Below are 12,997 nucleotides of genomic sequence, written 5' to 3'. Positions count from 1 at the left end.
CTGCATGTAGGAGTGGACACGGACTCCATGCTTTTGTTGATCCAGTATGTCTTTCAGAATGTCCGCCTGCTTAGCTGGGTGGTAACGTGCTCGCCTACCATGCAAGTGAGCCTGGGTTCGATTCCGTGCGAAGCTGGAGATTTTCTCCGCTCAGGAACTGGGTGTTGTGCTGTCCTCATCTTCATTTCATCCTTATCTCCAGCGCGCAAGTCGCCCAGTGTGGCGTCGACTGAAATAAGACTTGTACTTGGCGACTGAACTTCCCCGGATGGGGCTTCCTGGCTAACGATGCCATATATCCATTTCATTTTCTTTCTTTCAGAATGACGAGATCACTCACGATTGATGCAGTGTCTTTCCTTTCAGACATTTCAGCTCCGATGCAGCATAAAACGTGACTCATCTGGAAAGGCCACCTGTCGCCCTTCAGTGTACGTCCAGTTAGGGTATTGGCGTGCAAATTCCAGTCTTCATTGCCAGTGAACAGCATCAGTATCGGTGCGTGAAGCAGGTGTCTGCTGCCGAGGTCCATAAGCAGCAATGTTCGGTGAGCGGTAGTTGATGCACTGTTGGTGGCCCATTTGTTCACCTGGGCGGTCAGATGAACAACAGTTGCACGTCTGTTCGCTCGTACACATCCCCGCAGCCGTCGTCGTTTACGGCTGTCAGATATGTCCCTCGATACACCACAGTTGCTTGGCACCAGTTTTGCAGGACGCCATTTTTCCATGTACGGTGTTCTTAAACCACTGCGGTACGCGAGCGTGTTACATACTTAGCCGTCTGGAAAATTCAACTCTTGACCCGAAAGGCCATGATGACGCTCTTTTCGACATACGACAAATCGCTCCTTTTCCGCATTGTGACAACTACTGCGCAGCGCTATTACCTTTCACTGTTAATGCTGCCACTTAATGTCTGTGAGTGGTTATTGCATGTTGACGTCGAACATAGATGGCGGTCACATAATGTGACTGGACTATGTATTAATGGTTATGGTAGTAAGTTCCTATGGGACCAAACTGTGAGGTTACCGGTTCCTAAGCTTACACACTACTTAATCTAACTCAAACTAACTTACGCTAAGGACAACATACATACACTCCCATGCCCAGGGAGGACTCGAACCTCCGACGGGGGGAGAGCCACTCGAACCTTGGCAAGTCGCCCTTAGACCGCACGACTACCCCGTGCGGCAAAATGCTGGTGAACAGTGTCATGGATCAGTTATGTTCGCTCGTATATATTTTATTTCATATTTTTCTGTACGCTTCTTTATGTCAATAATTAAGGTTTCTCACACGAAATTTTTAAAACAGTTTAGTTGTAAGTTTATATTTAGTTAATTTCAAATGGTTCAAATTGCTCTGAGCACTATCGGACTTAACATCTGTGGTCATCAGTCCCCTAGAACTTAGAACCACTTAAACCTAACTAACCTAAGGACATCACACACATCCATGCCCGAGGCAGGACTCGAACCTGCGACCTTAGCGGTCACGCGGTTCCAGACTGAAGCGCCTAGAACCGCACGGCCACACCGGCCGGCAGTTAATTTCGTCATGTGATTCGCTACATAACATAACCTAAAAACCGCATCATCCAGCTCTTGCTGCTTTGCAGAAAACATGCAAGGTAGTCAATTTCCAAGTTGTAATTTGATGCATCACTAATTTTTACCAGAAAATTTAATGACATTTAAGACCACTGCAGCTCGTGGTCTCGCGGTATCGTTCTCGCTTCCCGGCGGTGTCACGGAATTTCTCCTGCCCTGAGATGACTGGGTGTTGTTGTGTGGTCTTCATCATCATCATACATCCCCATTACGGTCGGAGGAAGACAACGGCAAACCACCTCCATTAGGACCTTGCCTAGGACGGCGGTGCAGGTCTCCTACATCGTTCCCCTACACTCTTTCAAGAAGTATGGAACTTCATTTCCACTTTCCATTAAGACAACTGAGGAAAGACTGCGGTCAGCGTGTGTAATGTTCATCATTCCCCTTTGCGTTGCAAATTCTCGATTCGGTTTTCTGTACTCGGGTGTGGATCATCATTTCGTCATCACTAATGCGCAAACTGTCGAAATGGCGTCAATTAAAAACTTTTGCATCAGGCGACCTATCGCCTCAGAAGGGGACTCCCGGGCAAATATGCCATACGCACATTTCCTTTCATTATTCTCGAGAACTAATCGCTCTCTTGGAGAAGTCACAGAGTCTTCTAAGCATGTCAGCTGCTGCTGACGTTATAACCTAAACTGCCAATAATATTCAGGCGTTTCCGAAGAAATATTGCATTTTTCTTCTTAAACACTGGCTACTGCAGTATCGAACCAACAGCCGAATTACTATGATACTTGTAGTAACAACGAGACTGCCGACGTTCGTGGCTAGGACTTGGCGCCTCATGTTGTGCATGTGCTGAGGACACATTCCACTTACGCCCCTTAATTTTCTTGACAGAGAACAAGTCAAGGCGCATCCGTAGTACATTGAAGTGCTTATCAGCGTCAAACATCCTATTCAAAATGATTCAAATGGCTCTGAGCACTATGAGACTCAACATCTGAGGTCATCAGCCCCCTAGAACTTAGAGCTACTTAAACCTAACTAACCTAAGGACATCACACACACCCATGCTCGAGGCAGGATTCGAACCTGCGGCCGTAGCAGTCACGCGGTTCCGGACTGAAGTGCCTAGAACAGCACGGCCACCGCGGCCGGCAAACATTCTATTCCTTTTTCCGTTTAATATAGGTTCTTTCAGTATGGTCTGAGAGTAAATCGGAGAAAGACGAAGGTAATGAGAAGTAGTAGAAATGAGAACAGCGAGAAACTTAACATCAGGATTGATGGTCACGAAGTCAATGAAGTTAAGGAATTCTGCTACCTAGGCAGTAAAATAACCAATGAAGGACGGAGCAAGTAGGACATCAAAAGCAGACTCGCTATGGCAAAAAAGGCATTTCTGGTCAAGAGAAGTCTACTAATATCAAATACCGGCCTTAATTTGAGGAAGAAATTTCTGAGGATGTACGTCTGGAGTACAGCATTTTATGGTAGTGAAACATGGACTGTAGGAAAACCGGAACAGAAGAGAATCGAAGCATTGGAGATGTGGTGCTATAGACGAATGTTGAAAATTAGGTGGACTGATAAGGTAAGGAATGGGGAGGTTCTACGCAGAATCGGAGAGGAAAGGAATATGTGGAAAACACTGATAAGTAGAAGGGACATGATGATAGGACATCTGCTAAGACATGAGGGAATGATTTCCATGGTACTAGAGGGAGCTGTAAAGGGCAAAAACTGTAGAGGAAGACAGAGATTGGAATACATCCAGCAAATAATTGAGGACGTAGGTTGCAAGTGCTACTCTGAGATGCAGAGGTTAGCACAGGAAAGGAATTCGTGGCGGGCCGCATCAAACCAGTCAGTAGACTGACGACAAAAAAAGGTTCTTTCATTAAGAGTTATACTTTTAAAAAATTTAAAGAATATGTAAATCCGTCAGTGTACAAAATATCGTTCAGACGCCCACCGTGGCTTAGAACACATTGACGCATTCGATGGCTCCAACTGTTAATCACTCTGTCCAGCGAAAGTTGCGTTACATTTGCTACAGCCTGAGGAACGTTGGTCTCCAACTGTTCCAAGTTTTGCTGCTTGTGAGCATATATCTGTGCTTTGATATAGCGCCAAAGTAAAAACTCCACGGCTCTTAAATCACACCGCCAGCGGCCTTACCGCAATGGTAAACTAGTTCCCTTCAGATCACCAAAGTTAAGTCCTGTGGGTTTGGCTACTACTTGGATGGGTAACCTCCCGGGTCTGTCGAGCTTTGTTGGCAAACGGGGTGCACGCAGCCTTTGTGAAGGCAGTTGCACTTTACTGAGGAATAGCGGCTGCTTTGACCGCAACTCACAATGGCCGGGAGAGTGGTGAGATAATCACATGCCCGCCCATATCCGCATCTAGTAACGCCTATTGGCTGAGGATGGAACGGCGATCTGTCGGTACCCTTGGCCATTCCAGGGGGCCCTATTGGGAGTTAAGTCACACGACCGTGACGGCCCACGTCCTGAGGTGATTCGGTCACCAAGTCTGTCCTTCAACAAATTAAGCATAGCATCAGCTGTGTTACGTAGTGCCATCTTGACGGTACCACATGTTTTCAGTATCTACGCTCTGAAGTTCCGGCCATAGAAATTCGCGTAACATGGATCTCTAGAGGTTGCCATTGAGGACAACTGATCTTCTCTCATTATCTCGACAGAAATAAGGTCTGGTGACACCGCTGTGCCATAAACTGCACGACACATTCAGTTTCTCGAAATGCAGTGGCACCGCGTTGACCATTTGTGGGTTCTTCTCTCGCCAGTAACGACAAGTACGCATATTGTCAAAGCCAGTGAGACAAATATGAGCATCGTCTGAGAAGATGGTTTTTCCACTGAAATCAGGATCAACTGCTGCACCGCCCAGTCAGGGAATTCACTACGCAATCTGTGATCGTTTGGTTTCAAATCTTGAGTCAATAAAACTTTGTATCGATACAGGCCCAATCCATTCGCAAGATTTGCCAAGCTGCTGCCGCATCAGATAGCCGCAACCACTGCAATCGTCTTGAAACTGATACTTTCGGATCTTCCTCGGTATTGGCCGTTGCTGCTGCGACATTGTCCTTACTTTGCGCTTTACATTGTCATCATGGTGGCTTCTGATCGCGCAGAGTAAAATCCCTCTCAAACTTGGTCACAATGCGACATATAGCCTGAATAGAGAAACGGTAGTTGCGGCCCAGTTGTAATCGACAAACGCCCACAACTGAGTTGCCACTAAGGTAAATTATTTTAATGATTTAATTTCATGTTGCGTTCGTCGCTGTATGACGAAACTGCAAATTCTACTGGAAGCACACAAAAGACTGTATATTAGAAACTGGAAATTACTGTTTTAAGAAGTATCGTTCTTAATGCAAAGGCAACGGCCTTGCCTCAGTGGATACACCGGTTCCCGTCAGATCACCGAAGTTAAGAGCTGTCGGGAGTGGCCAGCATTTGGATGGGTGACCATCCGGGCCGCCATGTGCTGTTGCTATTTTCCGGGGTGCACTCAGCCTCGTGATGCCAATTGAGGAGCTACTCGACCGAACAGAAGCGGCTCCGGTCAAAGAAAACCATCGTAACGACCGGGAGAGCGGTGTGCTGACCACACGCCCCTCCTATCCGCATCCTCAACTGAGGATGACACGGCGTTCGGATGGTCCCGATAGGCCACTTATTGCCTGATGACGGAGTGCTATACTCTTATGCAAGGCACTTTATTACGATGAATGCACCTAGTGGGTTAAGGTTTTCAGTCATACTCTCCTGCCGGAGATTCGAATCTTCCCTCGGGAATGGGTGTGTGTGTGTGTGTGTGTGTGTGTGTGTGTGTGTGTTTGTTTGTTTGTTGTTTTTAGCATAAGTTAGTTTAATTAAGTGGTTTGTAAGTAAGTCTAGAGACAAATGACGTCAGCAGTTAGGGCCTTTCGGATTTTACACACATTTGAACATTTTTTCAGTCATACTAGATTTTTCAATTACAGGTAACACACCTAACTGATACATTCCCCTCCCTTGTACCCAGTCGCCAAGTTGTGTTCTGAGAGGAGCCCTCAACTGGCTTTACGCATTCCCGTCAGTGCTAGAGTTTCCGCTGGCAGATGGAGCTTTTTTGGCCCTCTACGTTCCTAATTTACGCTTCGAAGAAGTCACAATGGAGCGAGTTATATTTCTCGGAAAAGAAGAGCCGACAAGAAATGGCAAGGACAGCCTCTCCACCTCTTCATGTTTTATTCTGGCGCCGTAGCGTCGGGGCAGCTTTTTATTCAGCCACCGTCCATCTTGCTGCAATCTCCGAGTAAGAGATACACTGTCTTCCTTTTGCTTCTTCTCCTAATTGTTTCCGCTAATATCACTGGAAGCGTGCGGTGGTATGTATTGGCAAAGGCTGTAAATCTTAAAACATATTTGGACGCAGATTTCTGTATGAGTGTCACGACATCACGTCACATAGCCTCAGTCCGAAAACGAAGTAACCAGTAAACAATTGTGTGTAAATCCTCAGTACGTTGTTAACATGTAATTCCAATAAGATGAGCTGAAGGACGGTAACCAATTGGAACCTGCCATGTTTCTGACGTCTCATGATGTCGACGAAATTCCAGTAGATCGCCTTTTCCTTTTACTATTATATCGCATCTCTGTGAAGCAGGACAATTCGTGCTACTGATGGGATCTTCGGACACGACAAGGGAAATATGGCGTACTATGGTTAAAGTTAACAGGCAAGATCGTAACCCACAAGCGCATTGTGATAGTTTGAGTTCAACCACAGGAATCAGGGAAAGGATTACAAATTTTACGTCCCGTCGACGACGCGGTCACTATAAACGGAGCGTAAACTCATAACGGCCAGGAATGACGGAATTTCGGCGAACTCTTTTCAAAGGAATCGTCCCAGAATTCAACTTCAGCCGTTTAAGAACAGAAACTCAGAACCAAAGTCTGATTTAATAAGTTTTCTTCATATCTGTTGCCGCAGCCATAAATTTATTAGGAAACAATTTCATTTTCCACTTTGGCTACATGATGATCATTCATTCGACGCGATCATCTCAGCGACACGCCATTTCCAAGTGCTTACTCATAAAACGTACGTCTGTCATTTAAATATACAACAATCAGACAGAACACTATGACTATCTACCTAATAGCAGGTATGTCCATCTTTGACAAAGATAACAGCGGTGACGCGTCGTGGCATAGAAGCAGTGAGGCCTTGGTAGGCTGGAGGGAATTGGCACCACATCTACAAACACGAGTCGCCTAAATCCCGTAAATATCGGGGAGGGAGGCAATGAGCTCTGACGCCATTTTCGATCATATCGCAGATGTCTCCACTCCCCACCAGTGGCTACAGGGCAGTGTTCAACGTTACCATGTTATGAATAGCGTATATTTCCTGAGGATGCACCGATAAGTGGTGCGAAACCGGTCGCAGATTTAATAAAAATCATTGATACAGCCAGTGCGGAATTTTCTTTGGAAAAATGTGGAAGTTTGGCTGTGGTTGCCCGCCCTACAAAATAACATGTTATATCCCAGATGTGTTCGATCGGGTTCAGATCTGGCGAGTTGGCAAACGATCAAATCCATTGGATCTCGTCAGTGTGTTCCTCGAACCACTCCATCACACTCCTGGCCTTGCGACACGGCGCATTAAGTTGTTGAAAAATGCCACTGCCGTCGGGAAAAATGATAATCAAGAAGGGGTGTACGTAGCCTGCAACCAGCGTACGATACTCCGTGGCCGTTATGGAGCCTTGCACGAGCCTCCGAGCTATCACAGTGCGCCCTCGCTCAAACTCAGGTAGATCGTGCGCCTTCCCCCATTTTACGCGCGGGCAGCATGCTCACTGATACTGCATACCCAGTGCGTTTATCTAGCAGTTATTCTTCGCCAGGTTACGCTCCTATTCCCTGGACGGGTCTGTATCGAAAGTGGGTTGGTGGTCTTAATGTTCTGGCTGATCAGTGAGCACCCTGTTTCACAATTCCTAGTACAGGCTTCTAAAGCCTGTAGAGGGGACAAATAAGATAGTTTTGACACGGAAGATATGTCCAGAAATGTACCCTTCGGATACAAAACAAGTTTGATTAACGGATCGCTTTCAAATCTCCTGCGTCGTGGTTTGCATTCAGTGGAAAGAAATGAGCTCTCCTCTATGTGCTCTACACGTGCTCGTGGCATAGGTAATGCTTAGAGTACTGTAGTAGCCAGTTGGGGTCTCTTCCGCACTCGCTTTCAGGAGGACGACGGTTCATACCCGCGTCCGGCCATCCTGAATTGAGTTTAACTTGATTTCCCTAAATTCCTTCAGGCAAATGTTGGAATGGTTCCTTTGAAAGTGCACTGCCGATTTCCGTCCTTATCCTTCCCTAATCCGAACTTGTTCTCCGTCTGTAATGACCTCGTTATCGACTGGACGTTAAACTCTAATCTCATCCTCCTCCTCCGTCTTCTTCGAAGTCTTGAGAACGACGCGTCCTTGGAGTAGCCCGGGCTGCCTTCCTCATGTACATGACTACTCCAAGCTCACACTTAAATACCTAGCAGAGGGTACTTCGAACCACCTTTAGACTATTTTTCTACCGTTACACTCTAACAGCGGGCGATAGAAATGAACAGTTAAATCTTTCTGTAGAAGCTCTGATTTACCTTATTTTATTACGACGATCGTTTCTCCATGTGTAGGTGGGCGACTATGACATATTTTCTCATTCAGATGAAAATGTTGGTGATTGACATTTCGTTAAAAGGTCTCGCTGCAACGAGAAGCGTCTTTGTTTTAATGACTGCCACCCAAAATCGCTTACCGTATCCGTGACACTCTCTCCTCAACCTCACCGCATTACTAAACGAGCTACCCTTCTTTGGGCCATCTGGTAAGGATCCCTTATCACACAGCAGTACTCTAGCAGAGAACGGGTGAGTTTAGTGTAACCAGTCTCTTTAATAAACCTGCTGCGTCTTCTAAGTGCTCTGCCAACACAACTGATTCTTCGATTTGATTTCCCCACAACATTATCTACGTGACCGATCCAATTTACGCTGTTCGTAATTTTAATTTCCAGGGAATTTGGGGGTGAGCTAGAGGGAAATATGGGTGATATAGAATATGTACAAGAATCAGGTTGAGCAATAAGACTGCATGACCAAGAATAAAGTACTCGGACTAAAAAGGATGTCAGTTGGGAATGGAGTCTTCCGCCCCTAGGAAGCAATGACGGAGATAAGAAAATGTTCAAGAGTGGAATTAAAATTCCAGGTAAAAGGATATCAATGATTAAATAAGCTGGTGACATTGCTGCCGTCAGTGGAAGTGAAGAAGAATTACAGTATCTGTTGAACAGAATTAAGAATCTATTGACTACAGAATATGGGTTGACAGTAAATCGGAAAAAAGACGAAAGTAATAGAAGTAGCAAAATGAGGACAGCGAGAAACTTAACATCAGATTTGGGGATCATGAAGTAAAGTTAAAGAATTCATCTACCTAGGCAACAAAATAAAACATGATGAAAGGAGCAAGGAGGACGTAAAAAGATGACTGGCACTGGAATAAACGGCGTTCCTAGATAAGGAAAGACTACTAGTATCAAAGACAGGCCTCCGTTTGAGGAAGAAATTTCTGAGTATATACGTATGGAATGAAATATGGACTATGGGAAAAACGGAAAAGAAGAGATTCGAAGCATTTCAGATGTTGAAAATTAGGTGGACTGAAAAAGCTTGACGGCCGGAGGGGCCGAGCGGTTCTAGGCTCCTCACTCTGGAGCCGCGCGACCGCTACGGTCTCAGGTTAGAATCCTGCCTCGGGCATGGGTGTATGTGATGTCCTTCGGTTAGTTAGGTTTAAGTAGTTCTAAGTTCTAAGGGACTGATGACCTCAGAAGTTCAGTCCCATAGTGCTCAGAGCCATTTGAACCATTTTAAAAAAGCTACTCCGGAAAATCGGCGAGGGAAACACCGACAAGAAGAAAGGAGAGGATGACAGGACATGAAGGAATAATTTCCATGATACCAGAGAGAGCTCTAGAGAGTAGGAACTATAAAGAAAGTCAGAGACTGGAGTACATCCAGAAAAAAATTAGAAAAAGTTATTAGTTTATATGAGTCTTTGTTGTAGTCGGATGAAAATAGTATGTAATGTCAATACTAAAACAAAGACTGAAGACGGTGCTCTATTCTAACTACGTACCGTGAAACGAAAAATTAGAAAATGAGCCGATCTTCGAATGTGCTTCATATCCAAACAATACATTTCTGGACGTGGGTTCTCTATCTAAGGTTTATCTCTAAGTTCCGTCTACAACCCCTAGTAGCCGGTAATGCCAATTGTGAAATATTCTGACTGGTGTCGTAGTGGTCTCGAACGATAACAATTTTCCATATTCATCAACTATTTAAAAAGAACTGCTGACGTGGGTGTGAACCTAAATTAACATAAAATGTCATGATGTATCATATATAAGATTTTTCGCCACAAGTTGATTTCACACTGTAGTTCGTTGGGTTGCTTTGTTTGACGAATAAACATTTGACCGGAGACTTCCAGTCTTTGCGATGTAAGAAGAGGGCCTCGAAAGACTTAGAAGATAGCTTCCCGTAAGCAATGTATGTCATGTTATACGTTCGTAAAAGTGAAATTCCAGTGCTGCCTCACATACGAAATGGACGGGGTGACTGTCGACTTTCACAATGTGAATACTTTTGCCGCGTCATTTTTTAAACTTAGATTTTCTTCTCTAGATGAACAGTAAAACTCAATTTCATTTTTGTACAGTCACCGCTATTTTCGACGCCATTGTACCCTGCAGTCCTTAACCAACTCACACATAAAGCGTAGAAATTGTTACGTCGTGTGACAGTTTGTATGTAGGAGTTCTTGTAATTATATCATCACAGTTCTCGGGCGAGAGAGGCATAAAATTTTCCTTGGAATCTCACTTCAGCCTAATGCCCGCAGTTCTGAGAGAATTATTTCGGAGAACAAGTCCCCCTCCCTGCCTTGCTCCCGGAATACCCATCATCGCCTGGATCTCACATGACCCGCAAAAAGTGAATGGTCTTGACAAGCAGTGCTCATTTCTGACTGTGTTCAGTTTCTTGAGGCAGCCGTATTACACAAACTGACGGTAGTTACTGACGGAACACAATGAACTTCCATGTCCTTATCTATTCAAAGCGTACATGTCAAAAAGTCTAATATTAAAGTTCTAGTTTCAAAACGCTGTAGAAAGAGAATCATTGCTCAGAATGACGTCAACTTTGATCAGTATATTACTGATGCAGGGGGAAACGTCATGGAACAAAAAAAAAAAAAAAAAAATCATGTAAATGTTGTCGGCTACAAATGACAGATGATCGCAATGCTATGGCTATGTTCCGAGATGCACATTACATCATCTGTACTGTTCACTGTGCATGATTGCACAAGTTCGGGACCCAGCTGTTGTAGCACTGTTAGGTAATTCCACCAACCACGGCGAGGTCGTACCACATTCGGGTGGAAAAAAAAAACAGTTTTTAACTGGCCTGGAACCAAACACTACATAAAATGCTAAATGACGCCATCGTTAGCTGTTCTGGGTCCAAAAACAGCATAAAACCAAATTGACATCGGTTTCTAATTGTTGTCATACTGGCGCAAGTCATGATCAGTATGCACCGTTTTCTGCCACAAGTTGAAATCAAGGAACAGCATGTCCTAGTGTCATCCATAATGCTTGCCTTCAATTCAGCTACGTTCGTAATAGGAGCGTTGAACACAACATCTTCCAGATAATCCCACAGGCAGGTATCACACACATTATGATCAGGTGATCTGGACGACCAGGCTGTAGCGATATGACGGCTCTGTGCAAGAGTAGGGCCTTGAACACCATTGACACCCCCGCCTTCTATAACCCAACGAAACTGCAGAGACTAATTACGGGAGAGTCAAGATACTGCCCACAGCCTTATCCTCTAGAGTTCAGTTGCCAGCGAAGTTCTGCAAATAGAATTAGGCAGGCAACCTTCTCATCCGAGAATAGTTTCCAACTCGACAACTGAACGGAACTGAAACGGACAAAATAAAAATTAATCAAATTTTTCTGAATACTGTAAACCGATAACCACTGCAGCAATAAATTATACTTTCGTGGAAATGAAACGGGCAAAATGAAAATGTATCGAATTTTCCTCAATACTGTATAGTTGCGGTACTACCATCACGAACCAGCATACCTCGAATTAGCTTCCTTTAAATGTCACTCAATAAGTATATAGCTCTCTTATGCTCGGTATCATGATTCGCCGACAATAAGCGATAAAAATTACTTGGGAACTTCAAGAAATTCGTCACGGTGTTCACTATAATTTGGCGAAAACCGCACCTCGATATAGTGGGGGTTTCAAAAAGAATGAGCTGATTTCAAAACTCCATATTTATTGACAAGAACATACTACAAACATGAGATGATTTGCAAAGTACTCATCAAGTCTTAAAGTTTTAGCTATGCTATTACAAATGCTTTATGTATCCACCAGGAACAGCACAAACGATACCCGTTTTACATTTCCACAGCCGTTAATTTTTAGTGACAAAACAACATTTCATGTTAGCGGTAACGTGCCCTCATGGCGACTCTAGAACCCTCTTGACATTCCTGACCACGAAAGAGACACATCTAAAGTGAACGTTTTTTGTGCCATTTCTTTTTTTAGTAAAACGCAGTGACCGGAATGAGCTGTCTTCAAATGCTGCAGAATTGGCTTTTTCTAAAACTTCAGGAGGACCTGGATGACTTCATTTTCCTACACGATGGACCTCCACCACACTGACACCAAAAGTGCGACAATGTCTCAATGACACTCTGTCTAAGCGCTGGACGGTTCAAACCCACGTCTGGCGAATCTGATTTAGTTTTCCTTTATTTCTCTAAATCGCTTCAGGCAAATGCCGGAATGGTTCCTTTCAAAACCACTGCCGGCTTCCTTCGCCATCCTTCCCTAATCCGAGCATGTGCTCCGTCTCTAATGACCGCGTTGACGACGGGACGTTGAACACTAATCGCCTCCTCTTCCCGCGCTGGATATGGCGCACAGGATCCCGAGATACTACCCTGCATTCTTGAACTTCAAGATCGCCAGACATGACACCATGCGATTTTTTCTTGTGCAGATGTATGAAGGAAATTGTGTTGATTGATCTGCCCTTTACTTTGTGACGAAGAAGAAGAACAGAGAAAGAGCCGCCATAACTTCTGTGAAAGCAGATGCATTGTGCAAAGTGTATGACGAATTTAGCTATCACCTAGATATTTATTCACTCTGGATATCTTTAGATTGGCCTCTCTAAAATTTCTGATCCTGTATCCTCTCGTCAGACACGTTTTCTGTGTT

At 44.5% G+C, this 12,997-nt stretch overlaps 1 protein-coding gene and 1 pseudogene across 1 annotated transcript in view; both read left to right on the top strand.

Moving 5' to 3' along the window:
• LOC126336471 (uncharacterized) overlaps positions 1–12,997 on the top strand; it is a 582,392-nt gene that overhangs the window by 367,915 nt on the left and 201,480 nt on the right. The gene's annotated exons all lie outside the window — the stretch shown is intronic.
• LOC126337397 (5S ribosomal RNA) lies at positions 4,984–5,101 on the top strand (annotated as a pseudogene).

The sequence above is a fragment of the Schistocerca gregaria genome, chromosome 2, assembly GCF_023897955.1.
Source record: "Schistocerca gregaria isolate iqSchGreg1 chromosome 2, iqSchGreg1.2, whole genome shotgun sequence".
In the NCBI taxonomy this organism is placed as follows: domain Eukaryota; kingdom Metazoa; phylum Arthropoda; class Insecta; order Orthoptera; family Acrididae; genus Schistocerca; species Schistocerca gregaria.
Note: the sequence above shows the minus strand (reverse complement) of the source record. Positions and strands in the feature narration are given on the sequence as shown.